Here is a 15,508-nt window from a genome sequence, read left to right as displayed (position 1 = left end):
TTGGGAGTGTTACTCAGAGTTCCAAGTAACACCCCCAACGAAAGAAGATGCCAAATCAGCAGACGCTAAGACAGCACACAAGAACCCATGGAAGAGAAAGGAGCCAAAGTGGAGGGGTGGGTGATGTAGATGACCAAAATGAACCCGAGGGGAGGGATCAAATGTGTCAGCAGTCTCGAATCCCTTCAAGCCCTCCTTGAATTCCACTGACTTTTATCTATCCCCAATTTGCTTTGACCCTTAGCAGTTCAGATTCTTGTAGAGCGCTTCAGCTTGCAATAAGCCCTTATATACATTTGAACTGCCTGGATTTCCTGATTCCTGCAGTTGGCAGTAAGGTTGCCCCCCCCTTTTTTTTAAAAAAAAAACACGACTGTGCCTATCCACTTGACGTGATGATATCAGTCTTTCCATGCCTCATGGTGCTTAATTTGAGCATAATATCAGGTGGCGTTATTTGATCTAGAAGCTCCCAGCAATGATAGCACTTATGCGCCATTCCCACTGCAGAGTCATTTTGCCTTTAGCCCTCTGTGCATTCTCTTTGTGCTGAACTTTTATTACTCTTAAAAAGAGAAAGACACAGAGAGAAATCTGGATCCAGGTGGGTTTTTTTTTTAGCAGCTGTTTGGCAGCTAGGGCTCCGGAGTCTGAGCGTTCGGTTTATGGAGGAGAATTGAAGGCCTGAGGCCAATTTTAAACCATTGCATATGAAAAGCATGTTATGATGTTGGTTCAGATTAGATCATTGCTGAGGTGGATTTTGAAGTGGCAGAAAGGAGAACTGGGTTAAAAAAAATGGCCCTTGAATGAAACTGAATACAAATAATCGCAGTAACACAGCACAGAGTAATTTAAATTAAAAGGAAATTCTGAGTCATCCTTCTTATAGCAGACTTTCTTCAGAGGTCTCGCTGTAAATAAAGAGAGATAATAGTCTCTCTCTCTCTCTCTCATCTCTCTTGCTCTCTCTCTCTCTCTCTCTCATCTCTCTTGCTCTCTCTCTCTCTCCTTTCTCTCATCTCTCTCTCTCTCATCTATCTCGCTCACTCTCTTTCTCTCTCTCATCTCTTTCTCTCTCTCATCTCTCATCTCTTCTCTCTCTCATCTCTCTCTCACACACTCTTTATCTCTTTCATATATCTCTCTTGTTCCCTTTCTCACTTTCTCTCTCTTTCTCTCATCTCTTTCTTTTTTCTTTTTCTAATCTTTCTCTCTCATGTCTCTCTCTCTCTCTCTCTCTCTCTCTCTCTCTCTCTCTCTCTCTCTCTCTCTCTCTCAATATGAAATTGGCCAATACATTGCATTATGTATAGAAAATGAACTATTCTTATTGTTTTGCTGTTTGGAAACTGTTGAATTCTCTTTCCTATGAGAAATAGTACGTACATTTTTATGAAGTCGCTTGGTATTTATAGCACATACCCTGTGCATAGCCAACATGATTTGAGTGAGGTATTTTAAGCATGGTGGAGAACTTGCCAGAATGAAAAGAAAATATGTGTTGCTATTTGGAATGGCCTAACCACGCTCTCCCATCCAGTTTTCTCTATAGTAACAGTAACTGGTGGAGGAGCATGAAGGAGAGACCCAACCTAGAACTAAGGAGAAATTGCCTGACTGTGAGAACAATCAGTCGAAAAATTTGTCTCCAGATGTTGTGGGCCCATCACTGGAGGTTTCCAAGAAGAGATTGGACAAGCATTAGCCTGGGATGGTATATAGCAGGGCTGTCAAACTCTGGGCCCACAGGCCAGAGGGGTTACATGCTGGCAGTGCCCACCCCTGTTTTAGTGAAGGGGAAATCTATTTTGCCAGTGGTTGCAAAAAAGAGGTGGAGATTAAGAACATAATACAATACAATACAATACAATACAATACAATACAATACAATAGTAGAGTTGGAAGGGACCTTGGAGGTCTTCTAGTCCAACCCCCTGCCTAGGCAGGAAACCCTATACCGTTTCAGACAAATAGGTATCCAACATCTTCTTAAAGACTTCCAGTGTTGGGGCTTTCACAACTTCTGGAGGCAAGCTGTTCCACTGATTAATTGTTCTGTCAGGAAATCTCTCCTCAGTTCTAAGTTGCTTCTCTCCTTGATTAGTTTCCACCCATTGCTTCTTGTTCTACCCTCAGGTGCTTTGGAGAATAGTTTGACTCCCTCTTCTTTGTGGCAACCCCTGAGATATTGGAACGCTGCTATCATGTCTCCCCTAGTCCTTCTTTCTATTAAACTAAACATACCCAGTTCCTGCAACCGTTCTTCATATGTTTTAGTCTCCAGTCCCCTAATCATCTTTGTTGCTCTTCTCTGCACTCTTTCTAGAGTCTCCACATCTTTTTTACATCGTGGCGACCGGAACTGAATGCAGTATTACATACATAACATGTATTGTTAAGCAAATTAAATACCCGGACAACACGATGTGTATCAAGTACTAAGAAATGTAATTAATAAAAAAATAATTAAAAAAAAAAGAAAGGAGTAATGTCACTACATCAAGGGCAGGGGTTGCCCCTGGTAGACAACTAGCACACTCTTCTGATTTGAAGCAGAAGGACTCAGGGGAGAAAGGTTGCAAAGGATGTCTTGAAATGGCAATGAACCGTAGTCAACTGTTTCTAAACAAGTCAAGAAAACCTCAGACTTTCTCATCGCTACAGAGAATTTATCTACACCTGACATTCTCCTCTGCAAATTAATCCAGAATGGGAGAATGTTCTTATCCTCTTTCCCTTAAATATATATAAAAAAGAAAATATTCTGAATTTTCTCGGGTCTGTTTTCTTTTTGAGTTAATTTTTATCTTGTTATTCCTTAACCTATTATTCCTGCTGCTTAAAACAAAAAGAGGGAAAGGTTTCGATCTCCAGTTACACTTCAGCCCTATAAATAAAAGACAAAATCTACCGAACGCAAAGTCTTAAAAACAACTTGGGTGGAGGAAAGAGATGTGGAACGTTAAAGAGTTTATTTTTCTTTTGGAAATGTGAGATTAAGATAGTGTTAAGATAGGTTTTGAAAATTAAAGAAACATTTGTTGACACACTACTCTCTTAGCATTTAGCATAGATTTCTATAAATAGTCTAGCCAAATAATATGCTGAGAGTACAATTAATTACTGACAAACATGCATTAGGACATATATATATATGTCCTTTATTTATTTATCAGCACAAACACCACAAATATAAAAAGGCAACATTAAAAATAAAAATATGGTTTTCTGCCTGGATGGTCCTCTGTGATGAGCCGAATGACAGAAAGGGGGAGTAGTGAGCTCCCTCCCATAGTTGGGCATACCAGGGGTTGTAACACAAATACATATATATATATATAGTCAAGGCTATGGTTTTCCCAGTTGCAATGTATGGCTGTGAAAGCTGGACCATAAGGAAGGCTGAGCGCCAAAGAATGGAGGTCTTTGAGCCATGGTGCGGGAGAAGACTCCTGTGAGTCCCTTGGACTGCAAGGCGATCCAACCGGTCAGCACTAGAGGAGATCAACCCTGACTGCTCTAAAAGGCCAGATCCTGAAGATGAAACTCAAATCCTTTGGCCACCTAATGAGAAGGAAGGACTCCCTGGAGAAGAGCCTCATGCTGGGAACAATGGAGGGCAAAAGAAGAAGGGGACGACAGAGAATGAGGTGGCTGGATGGAGTCACCGAAACAGTCGGCGTGAGCTTGAATGGACTCCAGAGGATGATAGAGGACAGGAAGGCCTTGAGGAATGTTGTCTATGAGGTCACAATGGGTCAGACAATACTGCGCAACTAACAACAGCAGTGGGAATATTTATGCTAATAGAGCCCATTGTTTGGTTACTGCAGACTGTAATTGCATTGAAGATATCATCAATAAAGGAGAATATTTGTAGCTCATGATTGACATGAGGGGGTCCTTAGTGCTCTTTGAGGTTGCTCGTTTTCTTGCAGACGTTTCATTACAACTTACCTCTATTGATTCAGGGACTAAGTAGAATGAAGTGGAGGCAAGGGGCTGGTTTTATAAGACCCCCGGACAACGATATCTTCATCTTTTTTGCAAGCCAGTAGCTCAGTCTTGTCTTCTTTTTGCTGCTGGGTTTAAATCAACTCTTTCCATTTTTTCCATCCCCCTTCTTTCCCTTCCCCACAAATGCTATAAAAAAGCAGCGAGAGATTTCTTGCAGGAATGGTACCTCTAGCCCTGTAATTGTCTCCAGGCGGTGAACTGGCAATCCTTCAGGTCTTTGTTGGACTACAAAGTCCGTTCTCATCCTGAGTTTGTCTGATGAGAGTCAGAGAACCTGAAAATTCGTAAGGTATTTCAAGTAAAAAAAAAAACCACCACCACCACCACCACCACCACCTATGAGTTGGAAGGATGAATTCGTTGCACATGTTAAGTAGAACTGGAGAAATAACACTTTTCTAAAGCTTTGTATAGCTAAGTACCTAATCAGATTTGAACTTGGCAGAATTTCACTTCGGAGAAAGTGTCAGGAAAACCTACGAGCCACGTTTTGGCAATACCCAGATCTCCAGTTTTAATTTAATTCATTCATAAACAGCGTAGGGAGTTCTGTCTGGTTAATCGATGAAAATATGACAGCTCCGAATTACTGTGGCTCCCGCAAGGCTTTAACATTTTTTCTTTTAATTATGGTTTGGACACTAAACAGTCCCATATTAATTTGGTTTGGCTGTTGGTTGTGGTCTAGATCATGCATTATGCTAAGCTGCGGTTTCCTTAACCCCAGTTTATGGAGTAAACCACAACTGTATGGGATTGTGCAACATAGGTAAAGGTTCCCCTCGCACATATGTGCTAGTTGTTCCTGTCTCTAGGGGGCGGTGCTCATCTCCGTTTCAAAGCCGAAGAGCCAGCGCTGTCTGAAGACGTCTCTGTGGTCATGTGGTCGGCATGACTCAATGCTGAATGCGCCCAGAACGCTGTTACCTTCCCACCAAAGGTGGTTCCTATTTTTTCTACTTGCATTTTTCACATGCTTTCGAACTGCTAGGTTGGCAGAAGCTGGGACAAGTAATGGGAGCTCATGCCGTTATGCGGCACTAGGGATTCGAACTGCCGATCTGCCGACCTTTCTGATCGACAAGCTCAGCATCTTAGCCACTGAGCCACCACGTCCCTTTGCGCAACATACCGAGCCCTAGAGCGGTTGGATTTACACAATCCATTAAACTACGATCAGGCAACCGCTTTATGACTTAGCGTGATCTGTGACCCCGAGCAGTGCTTGCTTTCTACGATTTCGAAACCTATTTTTCTGCCGTCGCTGAGACTTTCCACTTTGCTGTTGTAATCTCTTGAATTCCCCCCCCCCCCCCCATCTATGCATTTAGTCTTTGGGAAAGTGCAAAGAAGAGCAACTAAGGCGATGAAAGGCCTGGAGACTAAAACATAGGGAGAACGGTTTTTAGGATTTGGGTTTGGCTAGTCTAGAGGAAAGAAAGGACCAGGGAGGATATGATAGCAGTGTAACCGTATTTGAGAGGCTGCCCCAAAGAAGAGGGGGGGTCAACTTATTTCCCAAAGCCCCAGAGGGCAGGACAAGAAACAACGGATGGAAACTAATCGAGGAGAGAAACAAGCTGGAATTGAGCAGAAACTTCCTAACAGTGAGGACAATTAACCAATGGAACGGCTTGCCTTCAGACACTGTGGCTGCTTCATCACTGGAGGTTTTTAAGAAGCGACTGGACAGTCACTTGTCTGAAATGGTATAGGGCCGGGATGGCGAACCTGTGGCACCCGGAGCCATTTGTCAGGGTGCGTGAGGCTTGCCCTGTCAGCTAGCCAGTGCGCACCTGTGCGCTGGCAAGCTGAGTTCAGCCTTTTTAAAAGCCATTTTTCCCCCTCCCCAGGCTCCTATAAAGCCTCTGGAGCCTGGAGAGGGCGAAAAAAGCATGCAAAAAATGGGGGGGAGGAGTGCTTGTCATGCGCTCATGCACGGTGGAGGGGTCGCGCATTGCCTTTGGTGTGGCAATCCCACATACGACCCCATGTGCTCCCCCCGCTTATGGCACGTGAGCCAAAAAAGGTTTCCCATCGCTGGTATAGGGTCTCCCAGGAGGGGGTGCATGCAGGGGGGGTGGCCCATATGCGGGGGGGCACATGCGCAATGCATTTTGGGGGTTCAGGCACACGCTTTGGGAACTTGGTGTGGAAACAATTAGCCATCACTGCTCTACGGTAGCGAAAGATCCTTCACCCAAGACAGCTTATAGCAAAGGTCTTAACTGACATTAACTCTAATTGAGCTTTAACTGTGAAGTAATGTAACTTCTACAATTGCATGTTAAAATTGGCTTAGCACTGATTCTGGTAGATCCGTTTGTGGTTCCTTTTCAGGGTGGATTTAGGACTCCTAACGGAGGAACTTCGTTCTAAATATTTTTGCTTCATTAGACGCAAAAAAAGGCAGCTCTTCAGGATTCTTAGCAGGGTCCAAGCCACTTAACTTGACATGCCTACTTAGCCTTAGCCATTGATTTCAGTGGGATTACGGCTGCGGTTCTGGAAGGTGAGGTGCTTGAAGCCCTCAATCAGCAGAAGGCCCATTGAAGTCATAGGCAGCACTCCTCAAACAAATCACGTTCGGAATTCAATTCCTTTATTTCCTATCTGCCTTAATGAGGCTTGAATTGGAATGTGTTTTACAATTAGAATTCTGGCTCCTGTTGACTTACTAAATAATAAAGCAGTTTACCGCAGGTTGACACATGGCTTTGTGCAAAGAGACATGCTTATGAAATTGGAAATCTCCTTAATTAAGTCAGCATATTGTACATCCTTGGCTTCATCCTTTGTCCAAAGTGTGTTGCTTTGCGAAGTTTACAGCATTCTGAACCCTGCAAGGAATTTATTTCGCTGTTGCTGGCATGAGCTCCTTTGGTTAGCCTAGATATTGCTGATATATAGTTCGTTTCTATTTGGATCTTACAGCATAATTTCGTGACAGATATAGAACAATTAAAAAAACTCTCCTTGAAATTTCCTTATTACAGGGCACTACAAATTCTATTAAGTACTCTGTTATGGATGCAGTTCAAAATGCATCCCCCAATTTTGGCATCTGTACAAATTTGGGGGCATAAGCTTCATGTTGGTTCAGGCCGATCTGCAAAGAAGGAAATTGCTGGCTATTTGTAACATTGAGTGTATTGGAAAAGCAGAATTAGGGGTGAGATGATAGCTGTATTTCAATATTTGAGGGGCTGCCACAAAGAAGAATGGGTCAAATTATTCTACAAAGCACCAGAGGTCAGGACAAGAAACAATGGTTAGAAACTAACAAAAGAGAGAAGCAACCTGGAATTAAGGAGAAACTTCCTAACAGTGACGACAATTAACCAGTGGAACGACTTGCCTCCAGAAATCATGGGCGCTCCATCACTGGAGGTTTTTAAGAAGAGACTGGACAGTGACTTGTCTGAGATTGTATAGGATCTTCTGCTTGAGCAGGGGGCTGGACTAGAAGACCTCCAAGGTGCCTTCCAGCTCTATTGTGTTCTAAATTCTATTTGCTGTTTGATGATGTCAAATAACACAATTTTGCCATTTTAGAGTTCTGCTTGAAGGAAAAATGGGATTGCAGACCATGAACCATGAACCATTATACCATTTTTTGAAAAATAAAGGAAGAAGGGTTAGAGTGCAGTGAATTAAGACTCTATAACAAAATAACAGAGTTAGAAGGGACTTTGGAGATCTTCTAGTCCAACCCGCTGCTCAAGCAGGAGATCCTATACCATTTCAGACAAATGGCTGTCCAGAAAAATACCCCCTCTCATAGGGGAGATATCTGTTCCATTAAGGTAAAAGTTCTCCTTGCACATATGTGCTAGTTGTCCCCAACTCTAGGGGGCGGTGCTCATCTCCGTTTCAAAGCCGAAGAGCCAGAGCTGTCTGAAGACGTCTCTGTGGTCATGTGGCTGGCATGACTAAACGCCGAAGGCGCATGGAACGCTGTTACCTTCCCACCAAAGGTGGCTCCTATTTTTCTACTTGCATTTTTTACGTGCTTTCGAACTGCTAGGTTGGCAGAAGCTGGGACAAGTAACAGGAGCTCACTCCATTATGAGGCACTAGGGATTCGAACTGCCAAACTGCCGACCTTTCTGACAGACAAGCTCAGCATCTTAGCCACTGAGCCACCGCATCCCTTCTGTTTTATTAGAGGAGGCATTTTTTCTAAGAATGTTTTATGTACGGTACCAACAACTTTTCTGTTCTTATAATCTGCTGTCTTATAATAAGGCAGCGGTCTTTAGCCCTGTGTCAAAATTTTGCAAATGCCAAACCAATCTGTTGAAGAGCTATGTTGGTCTTCTTCAGATAGAAGCACATGATGACAATCCTTGACCCCTTCCAGGCATTTCAGATGTAAAAAACCCATCAAGACATACATGGGGGGAAGGGGGGAATATCTGAGTGGACTTGTAATACACAAGAATTTGGCAAATACTTGTAGGCAAGCAGCTAAAGAAGCGATTCACTCTCTTTTTGTCTTTCTCATTCTTGCTTTATTTCTCCTGCTCAAGAGTCCAAAAATTGTATTTCTCCCATCAGGTAAACAGACTGCTTTCTCCAGCAGTACCTGTTTGATCTGTAATTATCTTTCAGCTCCTTTGCTGTTATTCTTTCAAGCCTTACCTTATAGCCTCAGGAATTACTTATTCCCCAAATAGTTAATAATAGCACGGTAAGTAGTCAGATTTTTTCCAGGTGATGCAAAGGTAGACAAAGCATCAAGCTCAGTTGAGCCAGAGGCCCATCCTGTCTGGCGTTGTGGCCCCAAAGTGGCCGGCTAGGTTGTAAAAGCATTTGCAGTTTCTTGCTTGTGTTCTCCTGTGAGTGATATTCTTTGGAACATAAGACGTGGTCAACAGGCATGTTGTCTCATATGTTCCATGACATTACCTAATCTCTTTTCAAAAGCCTTCTGGGTGTGTGTGTGACATTTAATGGGCATCTATAATTTAACTACTAGACAACCCACAATCCCTCAAGTCATTCTTTCAGAGATATTTCATTACCAGATTCCTTAATGCATTTCTTTGTCAATGGCACAGCTTCTAATGCAGTTGTTCTGACCGAGGCTTCCCAAGAGCATGAAGCAAATTCCTTGTCCCGACAAAAAACCCTTTTATTAATTGACTGTGAATTCTGCTCATTCACATCCAGCAAAGTCTTTCAAGGGAGGATTTACAATCACAGACCTTCTCTGGCTTGGAGAGCTTGCCAGGCCGATATCTGCAAAACCTGGCAAGGAATCTCGGAGAGTCATGAGCCAATTAAGAGAACTAATTGTCTCCTGCAAACTCCACTCCCCTTTCGCTCCTCTTTTATGTCCTCTGGGAGGGGCCATTCATCGTCCACCTGTGGCCTTACTCCCAAGTCGACCCCTGTTCTTTAGCTGTTCCCTTCCTCTGGCAACTCTGCGCATGTGCACAGTGGGAATAGGCTCCAGCTGTTCATCTGCCTCACTGATGTCTGACTCTGAAGGCAGCTGATAACTGGCATACGGCTCTGGCCCCCTCTCTGCCTCCGACACAGAGCCCTCATCACAGCCTTCCCCCAGACTCCAGGACTGGCCCATCTTCCTCCCCAACCTCCTCACTGTCTGAATCTGCTGCCACCTCCGCTGGAGGGCCACAACAGCAATTCCTTCCCTGGAAAAAAAGTTATATATAATATATATGTTGAAATGTTGAACTATGTAGCATAGTCAAACTTCAGGAGTTGACCAAAGGAGATATTTTATGACATTTTGTATCATGCCATAACATGTTTCCATGAAAAAGGTTGATGTCATAAAATGTTCTACAAAATTTGCCAAATTTCAATTCCATGGTCCTGGATCTTGGATGACTTTTGTAAGTTAGTCCCTTTGAGATACCTTGGTTCCAAGATTGTTGCCCTGTGATGTACCGTTTCACCCAGTTAAAGATGACATGAACGAGAGCTTTTCTTTGGTACCTTCTGATACGGAAAACACTTTCAGTTCTTCTGCTGATTTGTGGTTGTTGGGTCTCATCCCTACTTCACTTCTTGGCTGCCTGTTACTGATTAAAAGGTAAACTCGAGGCTATTAAGTAATAGTACACAAAATTGTCTGCTATAACGTCCTGCCTGTCAATGACTTCTTCAGCTTCAACCGCAATAATACACGGGCAAACAATCGATACAAACTCAAGGTTAACTGCTCCATACTCGATGGCAGAAAATGCGACTTCAGCAACAGAGTGGTCAACACCTGGAATGCCCTACCTGACTCCGTTGTTACATCCTCTAAGCCTCATAGCTTCAACCTTAAACTGTCAACCATGGACCTCACCCCATTCCTAAGAGGTCCGTAAAGGGGCTGTGCATAAGCGCACCAGCGTGCCTTCCCTCCCTGCCTACTGTCTCCATTTATCTGTTTTTACTTCCTTTGTTCATGTTCATATCTATACTTTTTATCTTGTACATGTTTGGCAGATGATAGATAGATAGATAGATAGATAGATAGATAGATAGATAGATAGATGATAGATAGATAGATAGATGATAGATAGATAGATAGATAGATAGATAGATAGATAGATAGATAGATAGATAGATAGATAAATAAATAAATAGATATATACATAAAGTCTTCTCTACCTGCCAAGTACCCAGAATCTCCTTTGGAACGGATCATATGAAGTTCTGCTTCTTAAATGATTGAACAGGCTAGTCTAGCAGCCATAGGCTACCCAATTTCACAGATCTTCCAGTTTAAGGGAATCTATAGAGAAAATGAAGAGGGAAAAATGAGAACGATATTGATAATTGAGTGGAAGGGGAGTCAAGAAAACTTGGGTTGCCGCTTATAGAAAACCTAGCCATATCTGGCTAAGATGTTGGATAGCCATCTGTCTGAAACGGTATAGGGTTTCCTGCCTAGGCAGGGGGTTGGACTAGAAGACCTCCAAGGTCCCTTCCAACTCTACTATTGTATTGTATTATTGTATTATCTGGCAATGGCTTCTGGAGTCTGCGATTGCCTTGTTTTATTTCCTGAAAAATACCTATGGCATATTGTAGCTGCACAAAAACTTATAAGTGCTAAGCTTCTTGAGTTATTGTGGAACATGAAGAATTCTTGGAGTACTGAAAACAGTTGTAGAAGATCCACAGAGAAAAGTATTTTTTAAGGAACCAGAAAACGTTGTGTCTATTAAAAGGGTGGGGCGCACAGAGGAATGTCAAAAGCCAACAGCTAATCAGGAAACAGCCTGTGTTTTTGGGAGGTGGCCAATTAATTCTAGAGTCTCCCCAAATTTTGGCATCATCATCTCGCACTTGGAGAGAGTCGCCTGGCCTCAATTGGTCTTTTTAAATACTTACGCGATGCAGCAATCTGTTTTGCTTGTCTCAAAAAATCCCGATACCTTGCTTCCATTTACTCAGGACGAACCAAAGGACAAGGGAACAAGTATGGCGTGGATCCAATTCTGTTTGAACTGGGTGTTTGGGGATAAGTCATCGGATAACCATACACAGCGGTGAACGAAAGAAGGACTGGGACAAAACAGAACTTTGGAAAACCCAGGTCTACAATCAGAGTTTTCTGGGCAAAATGCCACCCACTAATTATTTTACCCAGTAATTCTGTCTCGGACAATGGCAGTGTCTAGATAGCAACTCTTGGCTGTGAATGTTTAGCTTGGTTGACGATGATTTATTACTATTATTAATTTAATTTGGAGCAAAGTAAGTTGGATGGATCCCTCCCCCCTTCTATTCTACCAGTTCTGAATGAAGTGGAAAAGGAACTAGCTCAAAAATCACCCACTAAATCCCCAAAGCCTATTTCAAATTTCTGGTTAATGCATTTCCTCTACGCATGTATACATAAACTTGAAATATTATGACCCAGCTGTCCAGAGAAATTGGATAAAGGCGTTTTATGAAACAGATCACAACGAAAGAATGATCTTTTATATTAGCATTGTGGTAGTAGCTTGAAATTCACTTTGCATTGTCAGTGTTGCTAGGCAGCGTGAAGTAATGATACTTTTAACAGTGTGTTGGGGACGATAATAGTGTTGGTGAAGGAGCAAAACTGAGAGTGGTGCAGTTGTTCTTTCAAATCTAATCATAGCCAGACATCTGTGATCTAACTTTAAGCCTTGCAACGGAACATTCTTCCCTAACTATACTTTAAAAATAATAAGTTTTGATCAGCTTGTAGGCATTCAATGACATGCATGTCAGCTTCAGAACATCAAAAGCAGTTTGGATGAATAGGTATAGGGTTATTGTGCTCTAAAGTTCAATACAAGAATCTGAACTACTAACAATCAAAGTGAGTTAGCGGTAGCTAAGAGTCAATGGAAGACAAGGTGGGCAGAATTTAGATCTCTTGTTCGGTTTGGCTTTGACCGAAATGAAAGTTGCTATGGTGTTGAACTGACAGCCCCGTGTTTGCAGTTGAGCCTCATATCCAGGGTCATTTGGGGTTGGTGAGCAGGGCCGCCAGGCAGAATTCCATGGGTGGAGTGAGTGAACTGACTTAGGGGTTAAATCCTCTGTTGCTGCTGAGAAAACCGGAGCTTGTGTGTTTAGATAGCTTCCCCTGGGTGGGGATGGGCTTAAGGGCTGAACAATTTCAGCTGGTTTGGGATTCTACCCAGTCACTTTTCACAATGTTCTGTTATTCATTCGCCCAAGTACATCCTTCATCCTTTAGGAAGAGCTCATTTGGCTGTAAGAGCCAAATTCCCTAATTCTTTTCTTCTTCTTCAACGAGCAGAAGCATTGTGCCTTTTGCAAAACGAATGGGAAAAAAAAATAGGATAACTTTTTTATTACATAAGACTTGTTCGTCGCGAGACCACTGCAGTCATGTTGACAAAGTTAGAGCTAAATGATGGCTGGCTGTATGAAGAGAGAATCTGGAATGGAGAGCCGAGGCTGAAGACCAGTGAAGAGTTCAAGACAGGACAAAGAGAAGAAACTGGATATCAGAACACCATCCCAACCTTCTAATCCTACTTAGAAGAAGCCCATGGCTGGCCTTGTTGGCAGACACTAAGATTTAGAAGACTCTTCATTGAGGAAAGATATAGTTGCCAGGCTCACCACCCAAAGTTCGGAAGTTCTTGTGGAGAGCTTGCCTCAGAGGTGATATTTAGCAGGTTCTGACCAGTTCTGGAGAACTGGTAGGGGAAATTTTGAATAGTTCTCTGGCTGGCCACGCCCCATCTATTCTCTGCCTCCCAAGTCCCACTGATCAGCAGGAAATGGGGATTTTGCAGAATCCTTCCCCTGCCATGCCCACTAAGCCATGCCCACCAACCCATGTCAATCCCACCAAGCCACGCCCACAGAACCGGTAGTAAAAAAAAAATATTGAATCCCACCACTGGCTTGCCTGGTTATTTACTTATTTCCCATTGTTCCTACTGCTTAAGCAAATTGGGGCCAGCAGTCCAGGTAACCAATTAACATCAGACCTATGTGCTCTGCCAGATTTTCAATTGGTGATACTGCATGGTACCAATGAAGAATGCTACCCTAAAGAAAAGTGGATTTCTTTATGGCCCACATTTATTATGTTTAGCAATAACTCAAGGTCCTGAACGTATCTAATATTCGTTCCTCCTCTTGTTTATCTCACAACAGGCAGGTGAAGTGAGAGGGACTGGGCCAAAGTCACCCAGCTGGCTTTCATGACTACAATAGGACTAGAATTCACACTCTTCCAGCTTGTAGCCTAATGCTATTTATGCAATGGTGGGATTGAAATAATTTAACAACCGTTTCTCTGCCCTAATGAATTCTTCCAACCACCAGTTCACCAAACTGCTCAGAAACGTAACAATCAGCTCTCCCGAAGTGGTGCGAACTGGCTTGAGTCCCACCACTGTCTTTAGGTTTAAATAAGAATCACCACACTTGCCTTAAATTCTAAGGGTATATGTTCTGTATCATTTAAATCACAGTACAACTGTGACACAGGCGAGCCTTTTATCTTCGGTTCAGGTTTTAAAATGTTTATCCAAGTTAAAACATAAAAGACAACCGGCTACAAAACTTGACTTTTAAAATAATCTCTTACACGAACTACTCTAAATCCTGTCTTTACTTTCATCCTATGTTAAAGGAAGTGTATTGCTATTTAAGTCGAGTCTGCATTGCCAGAAACAGGATTATTATTAAAGTAATTCACCAAAGGTTGGCATTCCTGCTTAAATCCATTTATGTTCTACTAAAGTTGTTTTACCGAAAGATACCGTGCTCCAGCAGTCTAATCCTGTAATAGACTATTTTCCCAGGTGGGAGATTTCTTTTCCATTACCTGCCTTATAAACATCTAGCTGCTCTTTCGATAAGTTAATAAATAAAGGCCGATAAAGGAGAACATTTGTAGCTCTGGGTTGAAATGAAGGGATCCTTGGTGCTCTCTGAGTTTGGTAGTTTTCTTGCAGAAGTTTCGTTACGCAAACTAGCTAGCATCACCAAGTCTTTAAATATATTGGTCAGTCTTTTTTAGTTACACGATTTTATCAATTCTGAAATATTCTGCAGGATTTTTAACGGATAGGATGGGTCTATCAATTAGGGATATTTCTATCCTCTCCTCTCCTTATTCCCTATTCCCAATTCTATTCTACTCTGCTCTACTCTACTCTACTCTACTCCACTCCACTCCATTCCTTCTCCTGTTCTATTCTGTTCTGTTCTGTTCTGTTCTGTTCCGTTCCATTCCATTCTATTCCTTCTCCTGTTCTGTTCTGTCCTATCCCATCCCATCCCATCCCATCCCATTCCTTCTCCTGTCCTGTCCTGTCCTGTCCTGTCCTGCCCTGCCCTGCCCTGCCCTGCCCTATTCTATTCTATTCTATTCTATTCTATTCTATTCTATTCTATTCTATTCCATTCCATTCCATTCCATTCCATTCCTTCTCCTGTGCTGTCCTGTCCTGTCCTATTCTATTCCATTCCATTCCTTCTCCTGTCCTGTCCTGTCCTATCCCATCCCATCCCATCCCATTCCATTCTATTCCATCCCCTGTTCTGTTCTGTTCCGTTCCGTTCCATTCCATTCCATTCCTTCTCCTGTTCTGTTCTGTCCTATCCTATCCCATTCCATCCCATCCCATTCCTTCTCCTGTCCTGTCCTGTCCTGTCCTGTCCTGCCCTGTCCTATCCTATCCTATTCCATTCCATTCCTTCTCCTGTCCTCTCTGGACCTGTCCTGTCCTATCCCATCCCATCCCATTCCATTCTATTCCATCCCCTGTTCTGTTCCGTTCCGTTCCGTTCCATTCCATTCTACACTGTTCAGATTTGACTGTACAATTTCTCAAGCATCTTTTGTTCAGTAGCCCATAAATTTAAATTCTGATGGCATCTTTCCCACATACCATCTTCCTCTTATTTATATTTTATTTCTTTTTGCTGTGGCAGTCCATTCTTCAAAGATAAATTGAGCCTATACTGTTCCTTGTGGAATCACTTCAGTAGA

General features: G+C 42.6%; 1 protein-coding gene across 3 annotated transcripts in view; it reads left to right on the top strand.

The window, feature by feature from the left end:
* The window catches only part of ADAMTSL3 (ADAMTS like 3), a 164,540-nt gene that overhangs the window by 21,655 nt on the left and 127,377 nt on the right, over positions 1–15,508 (top strand). The gene's annotated exons all lie outside the window — the stretch shown is intronic.

The sequence above is a fragment of the Natrix helvetica genome, assembly GCF_964273705.1.
Source record: "Natrix helvetica genome assembly, chromosome: 12".
Taxonomy (NCBI): Eukaryota; Metazoa; Chordata; class Lepidosauria; order Squamata; family Natricidae; genus Natrix; species Natrix helvetica.
The sequence above is the reverse complement of the archived record's forward strand: the minus strand, read 5'-3'. Positions and strand labels throughout refer to the sequence as shown.